The following is a 20943-nucleotide window of genomic DNA, read 5'->3' as shown; positions in this document are numbered from 1 at the left end:
GCCCCAGAGGCTTTCATAAAATGGTGTAAATATGCATTAAGCTCAAAAACAAGAAATGCTGAAAAATGAAAGATGTCCCATCCAGACACTAGGCAAACACAAACAATTTGGCTACATTTCTGTATGGAGTTTAAGAAAAGATTCTTACCTTGCTCGTTATTTGGACCTTCCTGTTGTTACCTCTTTTCCCTTTATAGACCTTGTCTCCTTATCCTTGTAGGACTTATTATCATTTGCAGCCTCGTCCGACACAATTCTGTGAAGTGACATTCGAGAACACAAGGATTGTCCTCCACTATTCTGTGACAGACATTACAGGTCTTTGATTATTTCAGCTGAGATGAGATGTCTTTTACCTACCTAAAGGTTCTACCGAGATTTGAACTCGGATCCCTGGATTCAGAGTCCAGAGTGCTCACCATTACACAATAGAACCTGCGCAAAAGGAAGAGAGAGAGGTGATTTTGATGTCTTGTCAAGGAAATGCTACGTCAAAGAGGCCAATTTGGGATCGATTTGCCCCTCAGCATACACTATCTTTAATGTAAGTAGAGCTGACAAAAACTTGGCACTTTAACATAAAGAGGAACTGAAGAAAATGATTGGATAGTATGACTGTATGTGTGAAAAAGAAGTTGTTAAAACCTTTTTGCAAATTGGTGTGAACAATTATCATTAATAACGTCCAAAGAGTGACTCCCTGATGGTCTAGTGGCTAGGATTCGGTGCTCTCACCGCCGCGGCCCGGGTTTGATTCCCGGTCAGGGAATCCTGAATTGACACAAGCTCCCTGCTTTATTTAAACAAGGGACAGGGTGTTGTTTGCTTGATTGACAATCATGCCAGTTGTCTGAACCCTTTTAATCTCTTGAGGCACAGTAAAACCCATCACTAGCATACTCCAAATGCATCACCACGACCATTAGCAGCTTGGTATGGAGGGTGAGTGACTCCCTGATGGTCTAGTGGCTAGGATTCGTCTCACCTCCGTGTTTGATTCCCGGTTAGGGGATACCTGAGGTGTTATTTGCTTGATTTACAATCATGTCATTTGTCCCTGTTGTCGTGGCTCCCTGCTGGTGGAGGTAACAAAGTTCCCACATTTGGACCTTCCCGTTGTTAACTCTTGTCCCATTATACAGCTTGTCTCTTCATCCTTGTAGTACTTGGCTATCATTTAAGAGAAACTGCCCAGCAGCACTGCCTGTCACCTCTTAAGATGTGTCTGGATGTGTGTTCAGCAACTGCAGCCTGTGACATAACATTCTAGAACACTGATGCATTAGAGCCACGAGGACTGTGGATGGAACCTCTCCACTCTACCTCTCCACTCTATCTTTAATGTAAGTAGAGCTGACAAAAACTTGGCACTTTAACATCAAGAGGAACTGAAGTAAATGATTGGATAGTATGACTGTATGTGTGAAAAAGAAGTTGTTTAAAACCTTTTTGCAAATTGGTGTGAACAATTATCATTAATAACGTCCAAAGAGTGACTCCCTGATGGTCTAGTGGCTAGGATTCGGCGCTCTCACCGCCGCGGCCCGGGTTCGATTCCCGGTCAGGGAATCCTGAATTGACACAAGCTCCCTGCTTTATTTAAACAAGGGACAGGGTGTTGTTTGCTTGATTGACAATCATGCCAGTTGTCTGAACCCTTTTAATCTCTTGAGGCACAGTAAAACCCATCACTAGCATACTCCAAATGCATCACCACGACCATTAGCAGCTTGGTATGGAGGGTGAGTGACTCCCTGATGGTCTAGTGGCTAGGATTCGTCTCACCTCCGTGTTTGATTCCCGGTTAGGGGATACCTGAGGTGTTATTTGCTTGATTTACAATCATGTCATTTGTCCCTGTTGTCGTGGCTCCCTGCTGGTGGATGAAACAAAGTTCCCACATTTGGACCTTCCCGTTGTTAACTCTTGTCCCATTATACAGCTTGTCTCTTCATCCTTGTAGGACTTGGCTATCATTTAAGAGAAACTGCCCAGCAGCACTGCCTGTCACCTCTTAAGATGTGTCTGGATGTGTGTTCAGCAACTGCAGCCTGTGACATAACATTCTAGAACACTGATGCATTAGAGCCACGAGGACTGTGGATGGAACCTCTCCACAGAATCTTTTGCAAGTCTGTGAAACCAGTGGGATGGGCCACGATCTTCAGAATATGAAGCTGACGCACAGCCTACTGCACAGATAAGGCACGAAATGCAGCTACACCTCATTGGTGAAATGGAGACACGTTAATGAACATGAACAGAGGTGAGTGCCTAAACTTTCAACAACATCCTGCAGCCACATGGTCCTTTCATGTATCCATTTCACAACCCTGATCCAGGCAAAAAGCCATTAGCATTGCACTCTGGTAGTTGTACAAGGCCTGAGTTCAAACACTATCAAAGACTTGTTGCATTGGCCGGGAATCGGACCCGGGTCTCCCGCGTGGCAGGCGAGAATTCTACCACTGAACCACCAATGCTCACGTGCCCACTGAACCTCTTAGTACTCCTAGCAGGCTAACATCAGAGCCAAACTATATGGTAGTTCAAGACTATGCACTTCTGCGCTGGCCAGGTTTTTAATTTCATTATTTTTCCAATGTTCTGTCTGTTTTAGTGTAGTGTCTGCTGTCTCACCCAGTGTAACATCTTCCCCAGTGTTTTTCCGGGTGTTCCCCAGGGTCCCTCACAGTTTCACACCAATGCGAGAGGATCTCATCCTCAAGCCTCATTGGTAAGTAGAGTCTCTGGTACAACAAGTGGTTTCCTGGTCCCCATGATCTTCTCTCTGGACCCCTCCTCTCTTGCAACTTTCAGAGAACAGAGTCTCTGGACTGCTCTATACTTTTTGACTCCAATCCGTGTGTCCTGCTCAGACAGCAATCACAAAGAGGGGTGTTTTAAGACCTTTGGTTATGTAACACACGGTCAACTACAGTTACAAGTTAGCCCCAGAGGCTTTCATAAAATGGTGTAAATATGCATTAAGCTCAAAAACAAGAAATGCTGAAAAATGAAAGATGTCCCATCCAGACACTAGGCAAACACAAACAATTTGGATACATTTCTGTATGGAGTTTAAGAAAAGATTCTTACCTTGCTCGTTATTTGGACCTTCCTGTTGTTACCTCTTTTCCCTTTATAGACTATGGCTGTGTCCCAAAGTCAAGGAAGGATGCTCAAACGGCTGGATTTGAAGGACACTACGTCATCGACATCCGCCGAAGGACTGTCCCAATGTCGAGGATGCTCCGGAGGACAGAGTCCTTCTTTTGCCCAAATTCCGAGGATGCATGTGTGTATCCTCCGTGCGCTCCGACTACCCATAAAGCATTGCGCACACCGGTCTACCGGGAGATTTAAAAATTCGCCAAAGGGCCGAGAGCGGCGCTGAAGTTAAGCAGGACGTCCAATTGTGCAATGACGCACAGCTGCACACTGGCTGTCCCATTTGTGCATTACACCAGTGAAAGGAAGGACTCTTGCCTTGCCTTCGGAGGACCCGACTCTGAAGGAAGGATCCTACCAAGGAAGGATCCTTGACATTGGGACACAGCCCTTGTCTCCTTATCCTTGTAGGACTTATTATCATTTGCAGCCTCGTCCGACACAATTCTGTGAAGTGACATTCGAGAACACAAGGATTGTCCTCCACTATTCTGTGACAGACATTACAGGTCTTTGATTATTTCAGCTGAGATGAGATGTCTTTTACCTACCTAAAGGTTCTACCGAGATTTGAACTCGGATCCCTGGATTCAGAGTCCAGAGTGCTCACCATTACACCATAGAACCTGCGCAAAAGGAAGAGAGAGAGGTGATTTTGATGTCTTGTCAAGGAAATGCTACGTCAAAGAGGCCAATTTGGGATCGATTTGCCCCTCAGCATACACTATCTTTAATGTAAGTAGAGCTGACAAAAACTTGGCACTTTAACATCAAGAGGAACTGAAGAAAATGATTGGATAGTATGACTGTATGTGTGAAAAAGAAGTTGTTTAAAACCTTTTTTGCAAATTGGTGTGAACAATTATCATTAATAACGTCCGAAGAGTGACTCCCTGATGGTCTAGTGGCTAGGATTCGGCGCTCTCACCGCCGCGGCCAGGGTTCGATTCCCGGTCAGGGAATCCTGAATTGACACAAGCTCCCTGCTTTATTTAAACAAGGGACAGGGTGTTGTTTGCTTGATTGACAATCATGCCAGTTGTCTGAACCCTTTTAATCTCTTGAGGCACAGTAAAACCCATCACTAGCATACACCAAATGCATCACCACGACCATTAGCAGCTTGGTATGGAGGGTGAGTGACTCCCTGATGGTCTAGTGGCTAGGATTCGTCTCACCTCCGTGTTTGATTCCCGGTTAGGGGATACCTGAGGTGTTATTTGCTTGATTTACAATCATGTCATTTGTCCCTGTTGTCGTGGCTCCCTGCTGGTGGATGAAACAAAGTTCCCACATTTGGACCTTCCCGTTGTTAACTCTTGTCCCATTATACAGCTTGTCTCTTCATCCTTGTAGGACTTGGCTATCATTTAAGAGAAACTGCCCAGCAGCACTGCCTGTCACCTCTTAAGATGTGTCTGGATGTGTGTTCAGCAACTGCAGCCTGTGACATAACATTCTAGAACACTGATGCATTAGAGCCACGAGGACTGTGGATGGAACCTCTCCACAGAATCTTTTGCAAGTCTGTGAAACCAGTGGGATGGGCCACGATCTTCAGAATATGAAGCTGACGCACAGCCTACTGCACAGATAAGGCACGAAATGCAGCTACACCTCATTGGTGAAATGGAGACACGTTAATGAACATGAACAGAGGTGAGTGCCTAAACTTTCAACAACATCCTGCAGCCACATGGTCCTTTCATGTATCCATTTCACAACCCTGATCCAGGCAAAAAGCCATTAGCATTGCACTCTGGTAGTTGTACAAGGCCTGAGTTCAAACACTATCAAAGACTTGTTGCATTGGCCGGGAATCGGACCCGGGTCTCCCGCGTGGCAGGCGAGAATTCTACCACTGAACCACCAATGCTCACGTGCCCACTGAACCTCTTAGTACTCCTAGCAGGCTAACATCAGAGCCAAACTATATGGTAGTTCAAGACTATGCACTTCTGCGCTGGCCAGGTTTTTAATTTCATTATTTTTCCAATGTTCTGTCTGTTTTAGTGTAGTGTCTGCTGTCTCACCCAGTGTAACATCTTCTGATGTGTTTTTCCGGGTGTTCCCCAGGGTCCCTCACAGTTTCACACCAATGCGAGAGGATCTCATCCTCAAGCCTCATTGGTAAGTAGAGTCTCTGGTACAACAAGTGGTTTCCTGGTCCCCATGATCTTCTCTCTGGACCCCTCCTCTCTTGCAACTTTCAGAGAACAGAGTCTCTGGACTGCTCTATTCTTTTTGACTCCAATCCGTGTGTCTTGCTCAGACAGCAATCACAAAGAGGGGTGTTTTAAGACCTTTGGTTATGTAACACACGGTCAACTACAGTTACAAGTTAGCCCCAGAGGCTTTCATAAAATGGTGTAAATATGCATTAAGCTCAAAAACAAGAAATGCTGAAAAATGAAAGATGTCCCATCCAGACACTAGGCAAACACAAACAATTTGGATACATTTCTGTATGGAGTTTAAGAAAAGATTCTTACCTTGCTCGTTATTTGGACCTTCCTGTTGTTACCTCTTTTCCCTTTATAGACTATGGCTGTGTCCCAAAGTCAAGGAAGGATGCTCAAACGGCTGGATTTGAAGGACACTACGTCATCGACATCCGCCGAAGGACTGTCCCAATGTCGAGGATGCTCCGGAGGACAGAGTCCTTCTTTTGCCCAAATTCCGAGGATGCATGTGTGTATCCTCCGTGCGCTCCGACTACCCATAAAGCATTGCGCACACCGGTCTACCGGGAGATTTAAAAATTCGCCAAAGGGCCGAGAGCGGCGCTGAAGTTAAGCAGGACGTCCAATTGTGCAATGACGCACAGCTGCACACTGGCTGTCCCATTTGTGCATTACACCAGTGAAAGGAAGGACTCTTGCCTTGCCTTCGGAGGACCCGACTCTGAAGGAAGGATCCTACCAAGGAAGGATCCTTGACATTGGGACACAGCCCTTGTCTCCTTATCCTTGTAGGACTTATTATCATTTGCAGCCTCGTCCGACACAATTCTGTGAAGTGACATTCGAGAACACAAGGATTGTCCTCCACTATTCTGTGACAGACATTACAGGTCTTTGATTATTTCAGCTGAGATGAGATGTCTTTTACCTACCTAAAGGTTCTACCGAGATTTGAACTCGGATCCCTGGATTCAGAGTCCAGAGTGCTCACCATTACACCATAGAACCTGCGCAAAAGGAAGAGAGAGAGGTGATTTTGATGTCTTGTCAAGGAAATGCTACGTCAAAGAGGCCAATTTGGGATCGATTTGCCCCTCAGCATACACTATCTTTAATGTAAGTAGAGCTGACAAAAACTTGGCACTTTAACATCAAGAGGAACTGAAGAAAATGATTGGATAGTATGACTGTATGTGTGAAAAAGAAGTTGTTTAAAACCTTTTTGCAAATTGGTGTGAACAATTATCATTAATAACGTCCGAAGAGTGACTCCCTGATGGTCTAGTGGCTAGGATTCGGCGCTCTCACCGCCGCGGCCAGGGTTCGATTCCCGGTCAGGGAATCCTGAATTGACACAAGCTCCCTGCTTTATTTAAACAAGGGACAGGGTGTTGTTTGCTTGATTGACAATCATGCCAGTTGTCTGAACCCTTTTAATCTCTTGAGGCACAGTAAAACCCATCACTAGCATACACCAAATGCATCACCACGACCATTAGCAGCTTGGTATGGAGGGTGAGTGACTCCCTGATGGTCTAGTGGCTAGGATTCGTCTCACCTCCGTGTTTGATTCCCGGTTAGGGGATACCTGAGGTGTTATTTGCTTGATTTACAATCATGTCATTTGTCCCTGTTGTCGTGGCTCCCTGCTGGTGGATGAAACAAAGTTCCCACATTTGGACCTTCCCGTTGTTAACTCTTGTCCCATTATACAGCTTGTCTCTTCATCCTTGTAGGACTTGGCTATCATTTAAGAGAAACTGTCCAGCAGCACTGCCTGTCACCTCTTAAGATGTGTCTGGATGTGTGTTCAGCAACTGCAGCCTGTGACATAACATTCTAGAACACTGATGCATTAGAGCCATGAGGACTGTGGATGGAACCTCTCCACAGAATCTTTTGCAAGTCTGTGAAACCAGTGGGATGGGCCACGACCTTCAGAATATGAAACTGACGCACAGCGTACTGCACAGATAAGGCACGAAATGCAGCTACACGTCATTGGTGAAATGGAGACAAGTTAATGAACATGAACAGAGGTGAGTGCCTAAACTTTCAACAACATCCTGCAGCCACATGGTCCTTTCATGTATCCATTTCACAACCCTGATCCAGGCAAAAAGCCATTAGCATTGCACTCTGGTAGTTGTACAAGGCCTGAGTTCAAACACTATCAAAGACTTGTTGCATTGGCCGGGAATCGGACCCGGGTCTCCCGCGTGGCAGGCGAGAATTCTACCACTGAACCACCAATGCTCACGTGCCCACTGAACCTCTTAGTACTCCTAGCAGGCTAACATCAGAGCCAAACTATATGGTAGTTCAAGACTATGCACTTCTGCGCTGGCCAGGTTTTTAATTTCATTATTTTTCCAATGTTCTGTCTGTTTTAGTGTAGTGTCTGCTGCCTCACCCACTGTAACATCTTCTGATGTGTTTTTCCGGGTGTTCCCCAGGGTCCCTCACAGTTTCACACCAATGCGAGAGGATCTCATCCTCAAGCCTCATTGGTAAGTAGAGTCTCTGGTACAACAAGTGGTTTCCTGGTCCCCATGATCTTCTCTCTGGACCCCGCCTCTCTTGCAACTTTCAGAGAACAGAGTCTCTGGACTGCTCTATACTTTTTGACTCCAATCCGTGTGTCCTGCTCAGACAGCAATCACAAAGAGGGGTGTTTTAAGACCTTTGGTTATGTAACACACGGTCAACTACAGTTACAAGTTAGCCCCAGAGGCTTTCATAAAATGGTGTAAATATGCATTAAGCTCAAAAACAAGAAATGCTGAAAAATGAAAGATGTCCCATCCAGACACTAGGCAAACACAAACAATTTGGCTACATTTCTGTATGGAGTTTAAGAAAAGATTCTTACCTTGCTCGTTATTTGGACCTTCCTGTTGTTACCTCTTTTCCCTTTATAGACCTTGTCTCCTTATCCTTGTAGGACTTATTATCATTTGCAGCCTCGTCCGACACAATTCTGTGAAGTGACATTCGAGAACACAAGGATTGTCCTCCACTATTCTGTGACAGACATTACAGGTCTTTGATTATTTCAGCTGAGATGAGATGTCTTTTACCTACCTAAAGGTTCTACCGAGATTTGAACTCGGATCGCTGGATTCAGAGTCCAGAGTGCTCCCCATTACACCATAGAACCTGCACAAAAGGAAGAGAGAGAGGAACATAAAGAGGAACTGAAGAAAGTGATTGGATAGTATGACTGTATGTGTGAAAAAGAAGTTGTTTAAAACCTTTTTGCAAATTGGTGTGAACAATTATCATTAATAACGTCCGAAGAGTGACTCCCTGATGGTCTAGTGGCTAGGATTCGGCGCTCTCACTGCCGCGGCCCGGGTTCGATTCCCGGTCAGGGAATCCTGAATTGACACAAGCTCCCTGCTTTATTTAAACAAGGGACAGGGTGTTGTTTGCTTTATTGACAATCATGCCAGTTGTCTGAACCCTTTTAATCTCTTGAGGCACAGTAAAACCCATCACTAGCATACTCCAAATGCATCACCACGACCATTAGCAGCTTGGTATGGAGGGTGAGTGACTCCCTGATGGTCTAGTGGCTAGGATTCGTCTCACCTCCGTGTTTGATTCCCGGTTAGGGGATACCTGAGGTGTTATTTGCTTGATTTACAATCATGTCATTTGTCCCTGTTGTCGTGGCTCCCTGCTGGTGGATGAAACAAAGCTCCCACATTTGGACCTTCCCGTTGTTAACTCTTGTCCCATTATACAGCTTGTCTCTTCATCCTTGTAGGACTTGGCTATCATTTAAGAGAAACTGTCCAGCAGCACTGCCTGTCACCTCTTAAGATGTGTCTGGATGTGTGTTCAGCAACTGCAGCCTGTGACATAACATTCTAGAACACTGATGCATTAGAGCCACGAGGACTGTGGATGGAACCTCTCCACAGAATCTTTTGCAAGTCTGTGAAACCAGCGGGATGGGCCACTACCTTCAGAATATGAAACTGACGCACAGCCTACTGCACAGATAAGGCACGAAATGCAGCTACACCTCATTGGTGAAATGGAGACACGTTAATGAACATGAACAGAGGTGAGTGCCTAAACTTTCAACAACATCCTGCAGCCACATGGTCCTTTCATGTATCCATTTCACAACCCTGATCCAGGCAAAAAGCCATTAGCATTGCACTCTGGTAGTTGTACAAGGCCTGAGTTCAAACACTATCAAAGACTTGTTGCATTGGCCGGGAATCGGACCCGGGTCTCCCGCGTGGCAGGCGAGAATTCTACCACTGAACCACCAATGCTCACGTGCCCACTGAACCTCTTAGTACTCCTAGCAGGCTAACATCAGAGCCAAACTATATGGTAGTTCAAGACTATGCACTTCTGCGCTGGCCAGGTTTTTAATTTCATTATTTTTCCAATGTTCTGTCTGTTTTAGTGTAGTGTCTGCTGCCTCACCCACTGTAACATCTTCCCCAGTGTTTTTCCGGGTGTTCCCCAGGGTCCCTCACAGTTTCACACCAATGCGAGAGGATCTCATCCTCAAGCCTCATTGGTAAGTAGAGTCTCTGGTACAACAAGTGGTTTCCTGGTCCCCATGATCTTCTCTCTGGACCCCTCCTCTCTTGCAACTTTCAGAGAACAGAGTCTCTGGACTGCTCTATACTTTTTGACTCCAATCCGTGTGTCCTGCTCAGACAGCAATCACAAAGAGGGGTGTTTTAAGACCTTTGGTTATGTAACACACGGTCAACTACAGTTACAAGTTAGCCCCAGAGGCTTTCATAAAATGGTGTAAATATGCATTAAGCTCAAAAACAAGAAATGCTGAAAAATGAAAGATGTCCCATCCAGACACTAGGCAAACACAAACAATTTGGATACATTTCTGTATGGAGTTTAAGAAAAGATTCTTACCTTGCTCGTTATTTGGACCTTCCTGTTGTTACCTCTTTTCCCTTTATAGACTATGGCTGTGTCCCAAAGTCAAGGAAGGATGCTCAAACGGCTGGATTTGAAGGACACTACGTCATCGACATCCGCCGAAGGACTGTCCCAATGTCGAGGATGCTCCGGAGGACAGAGTCCTTCTTTTGCCCAAATTCCGAGGATGCATGTGTGTATCCTCCGTGCGCTCCGACTACCCATAAAGCATTGCGCACACCGGTCTACCGGGAGATTTAAAAATTCGCCAAAGGGCCGAGAGCGGCGCTGAAGTTAAGCAGGACGTCCAATTGTGCAATGACGCACAGCTGCACACTGGCTGTCCCATTTGTGCATTACACCAGTGAAAGGAAGGACTCTTGCCTTGCCTTCGGAGGACCCGACTCTGAAGGAAGGATCCTACCAAGGAAGGATCCTTGACATTGGGACACAGCCCATGTCTCCTTATCCTTGTAGGACTTATTATCATTTGCAGCCTCGTCCGACACAATTCTGTGAAGTGACATTCGAGAACACAAGGATTGTCCTCCACTATTCTGTGACAGACATTACAGGTCTTTGATTATTTCAGCTGAGATGAGATGTCTTTTACCTACCTAAAGGTTCTACCGAGATTTGAACTCGGATCCCTGGATTCAGAGTCCAGAGTGCTCACCATTACACCATAGAACCTGCGCAAAAGGAAGAGAGAGAGGTGATTTTGATGTCTTGTCAAGGAAATGCTACGTCAAAGAGGCCAATTTGGGATCGATTTGCCCCTCAGCATACACTATCTTTAATGTAAGTAGAGCTGACAAAAACTTGGCACTTTAACATCAAGAGGAACTGAAGAAAATGATTGGATAGTATGACTGTATGTGTGAAAAAGAAGTTGTTTAAAACCTTTTTGCAAATTGGTGTGAACAATTATCATTAATAACGTCCGAAGAGTGACTCCCTGATGGTCTAGTGGCTAGGATTCGGCGCTCTCACCGCCGCGGCCAGGGTTCGATTCCCGGTCAGGGAATCCTGAATTGACACAAGCTCCCTGCTTTATTTAAACAAGGGACAGGGTGTTGTTTGCTTGATTGACAATCATGCCAGTTGTCTGAACCCTTTTAATCTCTTGAGGCACAGTAAAACCCATCACTAGCATACACCAAATGCATCACCACGACCATTAGCAGCTTGGTATGGAGGGTGAGTGACTCCCTGATGGTCTAGTGGCTAGGATTCGTCTCACCTCCGTGTTTGATTCCCGGTTAGGGGATACCTGAGGTGTTATTTGCTTGATTTACAATCATGTCATTTGTCCCTGTTGTCGTGGCTCCCTGCTGGTGGATGAAACAAAGTTCCCACATTTGGACCTTCCCGTTGTTAACTCTTGTCCCATTATACAGCTTGTCTCTTCATCCTTGTAGGACTTGGCTATCATTTAAGAGAAACTGTCCAGCAGCACTGCCTGTCACCTCTTAAGATGTGTCTGGATGTGTGTTCAGCAACTGCAGCCTGTGACATAACATTCTAGAACACTGATGCATTAGAGCCACGAGGACTGTGGATGGAACCTCTCCACAGAATCTTTTGCAAGTCTGTGAAACCAGTGGGATGGGCCACGACCTTCAGAATATGAAACTGACGCACAGCGTACTGCACAGATAAGGCACGAAATGCAGCTACACGTCATTGGTGAAATGGAGACAAGTTAATGAACATGAACAGAGGTGAGTGCCTAAACTTTCAACAACATCCTGCAGCCACATGGTCCTTTCATGTATCCATTTCACAACCCTGATCCAGGCAAAAAGCCATTAGCATTGCACTCTGGTAGTTGTACAAGGCCTGAGTTCAAACACTATCAAAGACTTGTTGCATTGGCCGGGAATCGGACCCGGGTCTCCCGCGTGGCAGGCGAGAATTCTACCACTGAACCACCAATGCTCACGTGCCCACTGAACCTCTTAGTACTCCTAGCAGGCTAACATCAGAGCCAAACTATATGGTAGTTCAAGACTATGCACTTCTGCGCTGGCCAGGTTTTTAATTTCATTATTTTTCCAATGTTCTGTCTGTTTTAGTGTAGTGTCTGCTGCCTCACCCACTGTAACATCTTCTGATGTGTTTTTCCGGGTGTTCCCCAGGGTCCCTCACAGTTTCACACCAATGCGAGAGGATCTCATCCTCAAGCCTCATTGGTAAGTAGAGTCTCTGGTACAACAAGTGGTTTCCTGGTCCCCATGATCTTCTCTCTGGACCCCGCCTCTCTTGCAACTTTCAGAGAACAGAGTCTCTGGACTGCTCTATACTTTTTGACTCCAATCCGTGTGTCCTGCTCAGACAGCAATCACAAAGAGGGGTGTTTTAAGACCTTTGGTTATGTAACACACGGTCAACTACAGTTACAAGTTAGCCCCAGAGGCTTTCATAAAATGGTGTAAATATGCATTAAGCTCAAAAACAAGAAATGCTGAAAAATGAAAGATGTCCCATCCAGACACTAGGCAAACACAAACAATTTGGCTACATTTCTGTATGGAGTTTAAGAAAAGATTCTTACCTTGCTCGTTATTTGGACCTTCCTGTTGTTACCTCTTTTCCCTTTATAGACCTTGTCTCCTTATCCTTGTAGGACTTATTATCATTTGCAGCCTCGTCCGACACAATTCTGTGAAGTGACATTCGAGAACACAAGGATTGTCCTCCACTATTCTGTGACAGACATTACAGGTCTTTGATTATTTCAGCTGAGATGAGATGTCTTTTACCTACCTAAAGGTTCTACCGAGATTTGAACTCGGATCGCTGGATTCAGAGTCCAGAGTGCTCACCATTACACCATAGAACCTGCGCAAAAGGAAGAGAGAGAGGAACATCAAGAGGAACTGAAGAAAGTGATTGGATAGTATGACTGTATGTGTGAAAAAGAAGTTGTTTAAAACCTTTTTGCAAATTGGTGTGAACAATTATCATTAATAACGTCCGAAGAGTGACTCCCTGATGGTCTAGTGGCTAGGATTCGGCGCTCTCACCGCCGCGGCCCGGGTTCGATTCCCGGTCAGGGAATCCTGAATTGACACAAGCTCCCTGCTTTATTTAAACAAGGGACAGGGTGTTGTTTGCTTTATTGACAATCATGCCAGTTGTCTGAACCCTTTTAATCTCTTGAGGCACAGTAAAACCCATCACTAGCATACTCCAAATGCATCACCACGACCATTAGCAGCTTGGTATGGAGGGTGAGTGACTCCCTGATGGTCTAGTGGCTAGGATTCGTCTCACCTCCGTGTTTGATTCCCGGTTAGGGGATACCTGAGGTGTTATTTGCTTGATTTACAATCATGTCATTTGTCCCTGTTGTCGTGGCTCCCTGCTGGTGGATGAAACAAAGTTCCCACATTTGGACCTTCCCGTTGTTAACTCTTGTCCCATTATACAGCTTGTCTCTTCATCCTTGTAGGACTTGGCTATCATTTAAGAGAAACTGTCCAGCAGCACTGCCTGTCACCTCTTAAGATGTGTCTGGATGTGTGTTCAGCAACTGCAGCCTGTGACATAACATTCTAGAACACTGATGCATTAGAGCCACGAGGACTGTGGATGGAACCTCTCCACAGAATCTTTTGCAAGTCTGTGAAACCAGTGGGATGGGCCACTACCTTCAGAATATGAAACTGACGCACAGCCTACTGCACAGATAAGGCACGAAATGCAGCTACACCTCATTGGTGAAATGGAGACACGTTAATGAACATGAACAGAGGTGAGTGCCTAAACTTTCAACAACATCCTGCAGCCACATGGTCCTTTCATGTATCCATTTCACAACCCTGATCCAGGCAAAAAGCCATTAGCATTGCACTCTGGTAGTTGTACAAGGCCTGAGTTCAAACACTATCAAAGACTTGTTGCATTGGCCGGGAATCGGACCCGGGTCTCCCGCGTGGCAGGCGAGAATTCTACCACTGAACCACCAATGCTCACGTGCCCTCTGAACCTCTTAGTACTCCTAGCAGGCTAACATCAGAGCCAAACTATATGGTAGTTCAAGACTATGCACTTCTGCGCTGGCCAGGTTTTTAATTTCATTATTTTTCCAATGTTCTGTCTGTTTTAGTGTAGTGTCTGCTGTCTCACCCACTGTAACATCTTCTGATGTGTTTTTCCGGGTGTTCCCCAGGGTCCCTCACAGTTTCACACCAATGCGAGAGGATCTCATCCTCAAGCCTCATTGGTAAGTAGAGTCTCTGGTACAACAAGTGGTTTCCTGGTCCCCATGATCTTCTCTCTGGACCCCTCCTCTCTTGCAACTTTCAGAGAACAGAGTCTCTGGACTGCTCTATACTTTTTGACTCCAATCCGTGTGTCCTGCTCAGACAGCAATCACAAAGAGGGGTGTTTTAAGACCTTTGGTTATGTAACACACGGTCAACTACAGTTACAAGTTAGACCCAGATGCTTTCATAAAATGGTGTAAATATGCATTAAGCTCAAAAACAAGAAATGCTGAAAAATGAAAGATGTCCCATCCAGACACTAGGCAAACACAAACAATTTGGCTACATTTCTGTATGGAGTTTAAGAAAATATTCTTACCTTGCTGGTTATTTGGACCTTCCTGTTGTTACCTCTTTTCCCTTTATAGACCTTGTCTCCTTATCCTTGTAGGACTTATTATCATTTGCAGCCTCGTCCGACACAATTCTGTGAAGTGACATTCGAGAACACAAGGATTGTCCTCCACTATTCTGTGACAGACATTACAGGTCTTTGATTATTTCAGCTGAGATGAGATGTCTTTTACCTACCTAAAGGTTCTACCGAGATTTGAACTCGGATCGCTGGATTCAGAGTCCAGAGTGCTCACCATTACACCATAGAATCTGCGCAAAAGGAAGAGAGAGAGGTGATTTTGATGTCTTGTCAAGGAAATGCTACGTCAAAGAGGCCAATTTGGGATCGATTTGCCCCTCAGCATACACTATCTTTAATGTAAGTAGAGCTGACAAAAACTTGGCACTTTAACATCAAGAGGAACTGAAGAAAATGATTGGATAGTATGACTGTATGTGTGAAAAAGAAGTTGTTTAAAACCTTTTTGCAAATTGGTGTGAACAATTATCATTAATAACGTCCGAAGAGTGACTCCCTGATGGTCTAGTGGCTAGGATTTGGCGCTCTCACCGCCGCGGCCAGGGTTCGATTCCCGGTCAGGGAATCCTGAATTGACACAAGCTCCCTGCTTCATTTAAACAAGGGACAGGGTGTTGTTTGCTTGATTGACAATCATGCCAGTTGTCTGAACCCTTTTAATCTCTTGAGGCACAGTAAAACCCATCACTAGCATACACCAAATGCATCACCACGACCATTAGCAGCTTGGTATGGAGGGTGAGTGACTCCCTGATGGTCTAGTGGCTAGGATTCGTCTCACCTCCGTGTTTGATTCCCGGTTAGGGGATACCTGAGGTGTTATTTGCTTGATTTACAATCATGTCATTTGTCCCTGTTGTCGTGGCTCCCTGCTGGTGGATGAAACAAAGTTCCCACATTTGGACCTTCCCGTTGTTAACTCTTGTCCCATTATACAGCTTGTCTCTTCATCCTTGTAGGACTTGGCTATCATTTAAGAGAAACTGTCCAGCAGCACTGCCTGTCACCTCTTAAGATGTGTCTGGATGTGTGTTCAGCAACTGCAGCCTGTGACATAACATTCTAGAACACTGATGCATTAGAGCCACGAGGACTGTGGATGGAACCTCTCCACAGAATCTTTTGCAAGTCTGTGAAACCAGTGGGATGGGCCACTACCTTCAGAATATGAAACTGACGCACAGCCTACTGCACAGATAAGGCACGAAATGCAGCTACACCTCATTGGTGAAATGGAGACACGTTAATGAACATGAACAGAGGTGAGTGCCTAAACTTTCAACAACATCCTGCAGCCACATGGTCCTTTCATGTATCCATTTCACAACCCTGATCCAGGCAAAAAGCCATTAGCATTGCACTCTGGTAGTTGTACAAGGCCTGAGTTCAAACACTATCAAAGACTTGTTGCATTGGCCGGGAATCGGACCCGGGTCTCCCGCGTGGCAGGCGAGAATTCTACCACTGAACCACCAATGCTCACGTGCCCTCTGAACCTCTTAGTACTCCTAGCAGGCTAACATCAGAGCCAAACTATATGGTAGTTCAAGACTATGCACTTCTGCGCTGGCCAGGTTTTTAATTTCATTATTTTTCCAATGTTCTGTCTGTTTTAGTGTAGTGTCTGCTGTCTCACCCACTGTAACATCTTCTGATGTGTTTTTCCGGGTGTTCCCCAGGGTCCCTCACAGTTTCACACCAATGCGAGAGGATCTCATCCTCAAGCCTCATTGGTAAGTAGAGTCTCTGGTACAACAAGTGGTTTCCTGGTCCCCATGATCTTCTCTCTGGACCCCTCCTCTCTTGCAACTTTCAGAGAACAGAGTCTCTGGACTGCTCTATACTTTTTGACTCCAATCCGTGTGTCCTGCTCAGACAGCAATCACAAAGAGGGGTGTTTTAAGACCTTTGGTTATGTAACACACGGTCAACTACAGTTACAAGTTAGACCCAGATGCTTTCATAAAATGGTGTAAATATGCATTAAGCTCAAAAACAAGAAATGCTGAAAAATGAAAGATGTCCCATCCAGACACTAGGCAAACACAAACAATTTGGCTACATTTCTGTATGGAGTTTAAGAAAATATTCTTACCTTGCTGGTTATTTGGACCTTCCTGTTGTTACCTCTTTTCCCTTTATAGACCTTGTCTCCTTATCCTTGTAGGACTTATTATCATTTGCAGCCTCGTCCGACACAATTCTGTGAAGTGACATTCGAGAACACAAGGATTGTCCTCCACTATTCTGTGACAGACATTACAGGTCTTTGATTATTTCAGCTGAGATGAGATGTCTTTTACCTACCTAAAGGTTCTACCGAGATTTGAACTCGGATCGCTGGATTCAGAGTCCAGAGTGCTCACCATTACACCATAGAATCTGCGCAAAAGGAAGAGAGAGAGGTGATTTTGATGTCTTGTCAAGGAAATGCTACGTCAAAGAGGCCAATTTGGGATCGATTTGCCCCTCAGCATACACTATCTTTAATGTAAGTAGAGCTGACAAAAACTTGGCACTTTAACATCAAGAGGAACTGAAGAAAATGATTGGATAGTATGACTGTATGTGTGAAAAAGAAGTTGTTTAAAACCTTTTTGCAAATTGGTGTGAACAATTATCATTAATAACGTCCGAAGAGTGACTCCCTGATGGTCTAGTGGCTAGGATTTGGCGCTCTCACCGCCGCGGCCAGGGTTCGATTCCCGGTCAGGGAATCCTGAATTGACACAAGCTCCCTGCTTTATTTAAACAAGGGACAGGGTGTTGTTTGCTTGATTGACAATCATGCCAGTTGTCTGAACCCTTTTAATCTCTTGAGGCACAGTAAAACCCATCACTAGCATACACCAAATGCATCACCACGACCATTAGCAGCTTGGTATGGAGGGTGAGTGACTCCCTGATGGTCTAGTGGCTAGGATTCGTCTCACCTCCGTGTTTGATTCCCGGTTAGGGGATACCTGAGGTGTTATTTGCTTGATTTACAATCATGTCATTTGTCCCTGTTGTCGTGGCTCCCTGCTGGTGGATGAAACAAAGTTCCCACATTTGGACCTTCCCGTTGTTAACTCTTGTCCCATTATACAGCTTGTCTCTTCATCCTTGTAGGACTTGGCTATCATTTAAGAGAAACTGTCCAGCAGCACTGCCTGTCACCTCTTAAGATGTGTCTGGATGTGTGTTCAGCAACTGCAGCCTGTGACATAACATTCTAGAACACTGATGCATTAGAGCCACGAGGACTGTGGATGGAACCTCTCCACAGAATCTTTTGCAAGTCTGTGAAACCAGTGGGATGGGCCACGACCTTCAGAATATGAAACTGACGCACAGCGTACTGCACAGATAAGGCACGAAATGCAGCTACACGTCATTGGTGAAATGGAGACAAGTTAATGAACATGAACAGAGGTGAGTGCCTAAACTTTCAACAACATCCTGCAGCCACATGGTCCTTTCATGTATCCATTTCACAACCCTGATCCAGGCAAAAAGCCATTAGCATTGCACTCTGTTAGTTGTACAAGGCCTGAGTTCAAACACTATCAAAGACTTGTTGCATTGGCCGGGAATCGGACCCGGGTCTCCCGCGTGGCAGGCGAGAATTCTACCACTGAACCACCAATGCTCACGTGCCCACTGAACCTCTTAGTACTCCTAGCAGGCTAACATCAGAGCCAAACTATATGGTAGTTCAAGACTATGCACTTCTGCGCTGGCCAGGTTTTTAATTTCATTATTTTTCCAATGTTCTGTCTGTTTTAGTGTAGTGTCTGCTGTCTCACCCACTGTAACATCTTCTGATGTGTTTTTCCGGGTGTTCCCCAGGGTCCCTCACAGTTTCACACCAATACGAGAGGATCTCATCCTCAAGCCTCATTGGTAAGTAGAGTCTCTGGTACAACAAGTGGTTTCCTGGTCCCCATGATCTTCTATCTGGACCCCTCCTCTCTTGCAACTTTCAGAGAACAGAGTCTCTGGACTGCTCTATACTTTTTGACTCCAATCCGTGTGTCCTGCTCAGACAGCAATCACAAAGAGGACTGTTTTAAGACCTGTGCTAAACCAATACAGATGTAATATATTTTTGGCCTCTAGTATGCGCTGTGGGGGCGCTGTTTAGAAAACCTGTTGCCTCCGGCATCTCGCTGTCAGAGAGTTAAGAAGAGAGAGTGAAGAGTTGACAGCACCTTAACCTTACGTCAAACAGTAAGTTAACCTACATTAATGATGAATGAAGAAATGATTATTGACCAAACATGTAGTCATTCTTATACTATTAAACCGCATATGGTTTTAACCGTGTACGTTAGCCTCGGGTTTACCAGAGTCGGCTAAAAGACGCTAACGCCGGTGAATTAGCCGTTCTACCACATCTGTCACTGGCATCCCCTCGCTGTAAAACAATGGGGGCTGCTGAGTTTTTTTGGGGAAATTGGATGTTTCTGGGTAAGCCGAATTAATAAGGCCGTTATCAACCATCGTTATCAACACACCCGGACCGTACTTCTGTCCTTCACAATAAAATACAGTAGGCCTACAGTAAAAATACAGATGGACTTTTAAGATCCTAGCCCGAGTGTTTTTACTGCTTTCCCTCATCAGAGTTACTTTCGTGTTGTAATGTGACAGGTTAATCTACATGTACATAAATGAAATTTCCCACGTAGATCATTAAATATGTATAAATCTATTGAAATGACGCTTACCATTAGCCGGTAGACGATACACACTGAATACTGTCCGGTAGACGTGAGATATAACGTAATAAAACTATGACAGTGTTCTGGCTGTTCATTCATCCAGTTGTGAAATGGAACTAGTACATTTACTAGTACTGTACTTAAGTACAGCTTGTACTCAAGTGTATCCATAATGCTTCTTCTAAACTTTTGTTTTTTGTTTAGTTGTTCAGTACAAACACACATGCTTACACAGGTGCAGCAGTGTGTGTGAAATGTATTTTATCTATAAAGGATGCAGAGGGTCAATTCTATGAAAGTTAACCTTTAATAACGGTGTGATGAAAATTATTTTGGGTCAAAAAGGGTTAAGCAGGATGTAGAATACAGGACTTTACTTGTAACAGGTCAGTTTTACACTGCTGTATAGCCACTTTTAATGAAGTAAAAGATCTGTATACTTCAAAAACTTCACACTTCATTGTTATTTAAGACACATGACCTGGCAATAGCTGTGAGATTCAGCATCAGTTAAGGTGTTAACTCCCCACTATGCACTAAGCTGTGTTCCAGGGACAAAGATGCACAAGCTACAACAATACCTGCAGAAGAAGCAACACTCAACCTCTGCTTCTTCTCAGATGAAGCATGCCTCACAAGCTCCTGCTGAAGCTATGGGTAGGTCGTGTCTTCCATTTGTTTAGTCAAAAAGATGTATATGCTTTCATGGTATTTTAGTACACCAAGTGGAATAAACTCCCATCATGTCCGTGGTGGTCATACTAGCCTAAGTATTGTGAAGACATATTACTTTATCCTAATCCTCGTGTGTTGCATTATAGTGATGGATGAAGACATGGAGCTAGAGAGAGCGATGCTGAGTATCTCTCCTTCCAAGCATCACATGGAGAGCTGTGAGTAAATATGTGTTGTCTTTTATTTGTTTTGTTTTTCTGCTGCCTTAAGATTCAAAGTTATTTACTGTATAGTTTGTGTATTCCTTTTTATGAAAGATATATATATATTCATTATATAATATATATAATGTTTTGTTTGTGTTATGTAGCCGTTCCTGCAACATCCTCAGCTGCCAGACCACAAGAGGCTTCAGGAACAGAAAGAGGTTCTTAACCAAAAACATCCTGTTGTTGATAGACAACTGTGGGAACATGAATCCTTATCCCAAACTGAAGCATGTCTTAAATCGTTCCGTCTCAGGTTGACCACGTTCTGGTCGTGTCTCAGGTTGACCACGTTCAGGTCGTGTCTGTGTTTTGGTGTTCTACTTAAGAGTCCTAGTGAATATGAATTGATTCCAGTCATGATGAGGGTAAGTATCA

General features: G+C 44.7%; 25 non-coding genes across 25 annotated transcripts; 9 read left to right on the top strand and 16 right to left on the bottom strand.

The window, feature by feature from the left end:
- Positions 1-364: 364 nt before the first annotated feature.
- On the bottom strand, positions 365-436 carry trnaq-cug (transfer RNA glutamine (anticodon CUG)). The gene has a single exon. It is a non-coding gene; the product is annotated as a tRNA-Gln (tRNA).
- A 261-nt stretch (positions 437-697) lies between these two features.
- trnae-cuc (transfer RNA glutamic acid (anticodon CUC)) lies at positions 698-769 on the top strand. The gene has a single exon. It is a non-coding gene; the product is annotated as a tRNA-Glu (tRNA).
- Positions 770-1497: 728 nt separating this feature from the next.
- On the top strand, positions 1498-1569 carry trnae-cuc (transfer RNA glutamic acid (anticodon CUC)). Its single transcript has one exon. It is a non-coding gene; the product is annotated as a tRNA-Glu (tRNA).
- Positions 1570-2412: 843 nt separating this feature from the next.
- trnag-gcc (transfer RNA glycine (anticodon GCC)) lies at positions 2413-2483 on the bottom strand. The gene has a single exon. It is a non-coding gene; the product is annotated as a tRNA-Gly (tRNA).
- Positions 2484-3726: 1243 nt separating this feature from the next.
- Positions 3727-3798, bottom strand: trnaq-cug (transfer RNA glutamine (anticodon CUG)). Its single transcript has one exon. It is a non-coding gene; the product is annotated as a tRNA-Gln (tRNA).
- A 263-nt stretch (positions 3799-4061) lies between these two features.
- trnae-cuc (transfer RNA glutamic acid (anticodon CUC)) lies at positions 4062-4133 on the top strand. Its single transcript has one exon. It is a non-coding gene; the product is annotated as a tRNA-Glu (tRNA).
- An 843-nt stretch (positions 4134-4976) lies between these two features.
- trnag-gcc (transfer RNA glycine (anticodon GCC)) lies at positions 4977-5047 on the bottom strand. Its single transcript has one exon. It is a non-coding gene; the product is annotated as a tRNA-Gly (tRNA).
- Positions 5048-6290: 1243 nt separating this feature from the next.
- Positions 6291-6362, bottom strand: trnaq-cug (transfer RNA glutamine (anticodon CUG)). The gene has a single exon. It is a non-coding gene; the product is annotated as a tRNA-Gln (tRNA).
- A 262-nt stretch (positions 6363-6624) lies between these two features.
- trnae-cuc (transfer RNA glutamic acid (anticodon CUC)) lies at positions 6625-6696 on the top strand. The gene has a single exon. It is a non-coding gene; the product is annotated as a tRNA-Glu (tRNA).
- An 843-nt stretch (positions 6697-7539) lies between these two features.
- On the bottom strand, positions 7540-7610 carry trnag-gcc (transfer RNA glycine (anticodon GCC)). Its single transcript has one exon. It is a non-coding gene; the product is annotated as a tRNA-Gly (tRNA).
- Positions 7611-8442: 832 nt separating this feature from the next.
- On the bottom strand, positions 8443-8514 carry trnaq-cug (transfer RNA glutamine (anticodon CUG)). Its single transcript has one exon. It is a non-coding gene; the product is annotated as a tRNA-Gln (tRNA).
- A 146-nt stretch (positions 8515-8660) lies between these two features.
- trnae-cuc (transfer RNA glutamic acid (anticodon CUC)) lies at positions 8661-8732 on the top strand. The gene has a single exon. It is a non-coding gene; the product is annotated as a tRNA-Glu (tRNA).
- Positions 8733-9575: 843 nt separating this feature from the next.
- trnag-gcc (transfer RNA glycine (anticodon GCC)) lies at positions 9576-9646 on the bottom strand. Its single transcript has one exon. It is a non-coding gene; the product is annotated as a tRNA-Gly (tRNA).
- A 1243-nt stretch (positions 9647-10889) lies between these two features.
- On the bottom strand, positions 10890-10961 carry trnaq-cug (transfer RNA glutamine (anticodon CUG)). Its single transcript has one exon. It is a non-coding gene; the product is annotated as a tRNA-Gln (tRNA).
- Positions 10962-11223: 262 nt separating this feature from the next.
- On the top strand, positions 11224-11295 carry trnae-cuc (transfer RNA glutamic acid (anticodon CUC)). Its single transcript has one exon. It is a non-coding gene; the product is annotated as a tRNA-Glu (tRNA).
- Positions 11296-12138: 843 nt separating this feature from the next.
- Positions 12139-12209, bottom strand: trnag-gcc (transfer RNA glycine (anticodon GCC)). Its single transcript has one exon. It is a non-coding gene; the product is annotated as a tRNA-Gly (tRNA).
- An 832-nt stretch (positions 12210-13041) lies between these two features.
- trnaq-cug (transfer RNA glutamine (anticodon CUG)) lies at positions 13042-13113 on the bottom strand. The gene has a single exon. It is a non-coding gene; the product is annotated as a tRNA-Gln (tRNA).
- A 146-nt stretch (positions 13114-13259) lies between these two features.
- trnae-cuc (transfer RNA glutamic acid (anticodon CUC)) lies at positions 13260-13331 on the top strand. The gene has a single exon. It is a non-coding gene; the product is annotated as a tRNA-Glu (tRNA).
- Positions 13332-14174: 843 nt separating this feature from the next.
- On the bottom strand, positions 14175-14245 carry trnag-gcc (transfer RNA glycine (anticodon GCC)). Its single transcript has one exon. It is a non-coding gene; the product is annotated as a tRNA-Gly (tRNA).
- Positions 14246-15077: 832 nt separating this feature from the next.
- On the bottom strand, positions 15078-15149 carry trnaq-cug (transfer RNA glutamine (anticodon CUG)). The gene has a single exon. It is a non-coding gene; the product is annotated as a tRNA-Gln (tRNA).
- Positions 15150-15411: 262 nt separating this feature from the next.
- Positions 15412-15483, top strand: trnae-cuc (transfer RNA glutamic acid (anticodon CUC)). Its single transcript has one exon. It is a non-coding gene; the product is annotated as a tRNA-Glu (tRNA).
- Positions 15484-16326: 843 nt separating this feature from the next.
- Positions 16327-16397, bottom strand: trnag-gcc (transfer RNA glycine (anticodon GCC)). The gene has a single exon. It is a non-coding gene; the product is annotated as a tRNA-Gly (tRNA).
- Positions 16398-17229: 832 nt separating this feature from the next.
- On the bottom strand, positions 17230-17301 carry trnaq-cug (transfer RNA glutamine (anticodon CUG)). Its single transcript has one exon. It is a non-coding gene; the product is annotated as a tRNA-Gln (tRNA).
- Positions 17302-17563: 262 nt separating this feature from the next.
- Positions 17564-17635, top strand: trnae-cuc (transfer RNA glutamic acid (anticodon CUC)). The gene has a single exon. It is a non-coding gene; the product is annotated as a tRNA-Glu (tRNA).
- Positions 17636-18478: 843 nt separating this feature from the next.
- trnag-gcc (transfer RNA glycine (anticodon GCC)) lies at positions 18479-18549 on the bottom strand. Its single transcript has one exon. It is a non-coding gene; the product is annotated as a tRNA-Gly (tRNA).
- Positions 18550-20943: the final 2394 nt, after the last annotated feature.

The sequence above is a fragment of the Centropristis striata genome, chromosome 14 (genome assembly GCF_030273125.1).
Source record: "Centropristis striata isolate RG_2023a ecotype Rhode Island chromosome 14, C.striata_1.0, whole genome shotgun sequence".
NCBI classification, from domain to species: Eukaryota; Metazoa; Chordata; class Actinopteri; order Perciformes; family Serranidae; genus Centropristis; species Centropristis striata.
The sequence above is the reverse complement of the archived record's forward strand: the minus strand, read 5'-3'. Positions and strand labels throughout refer to the sequence as shown.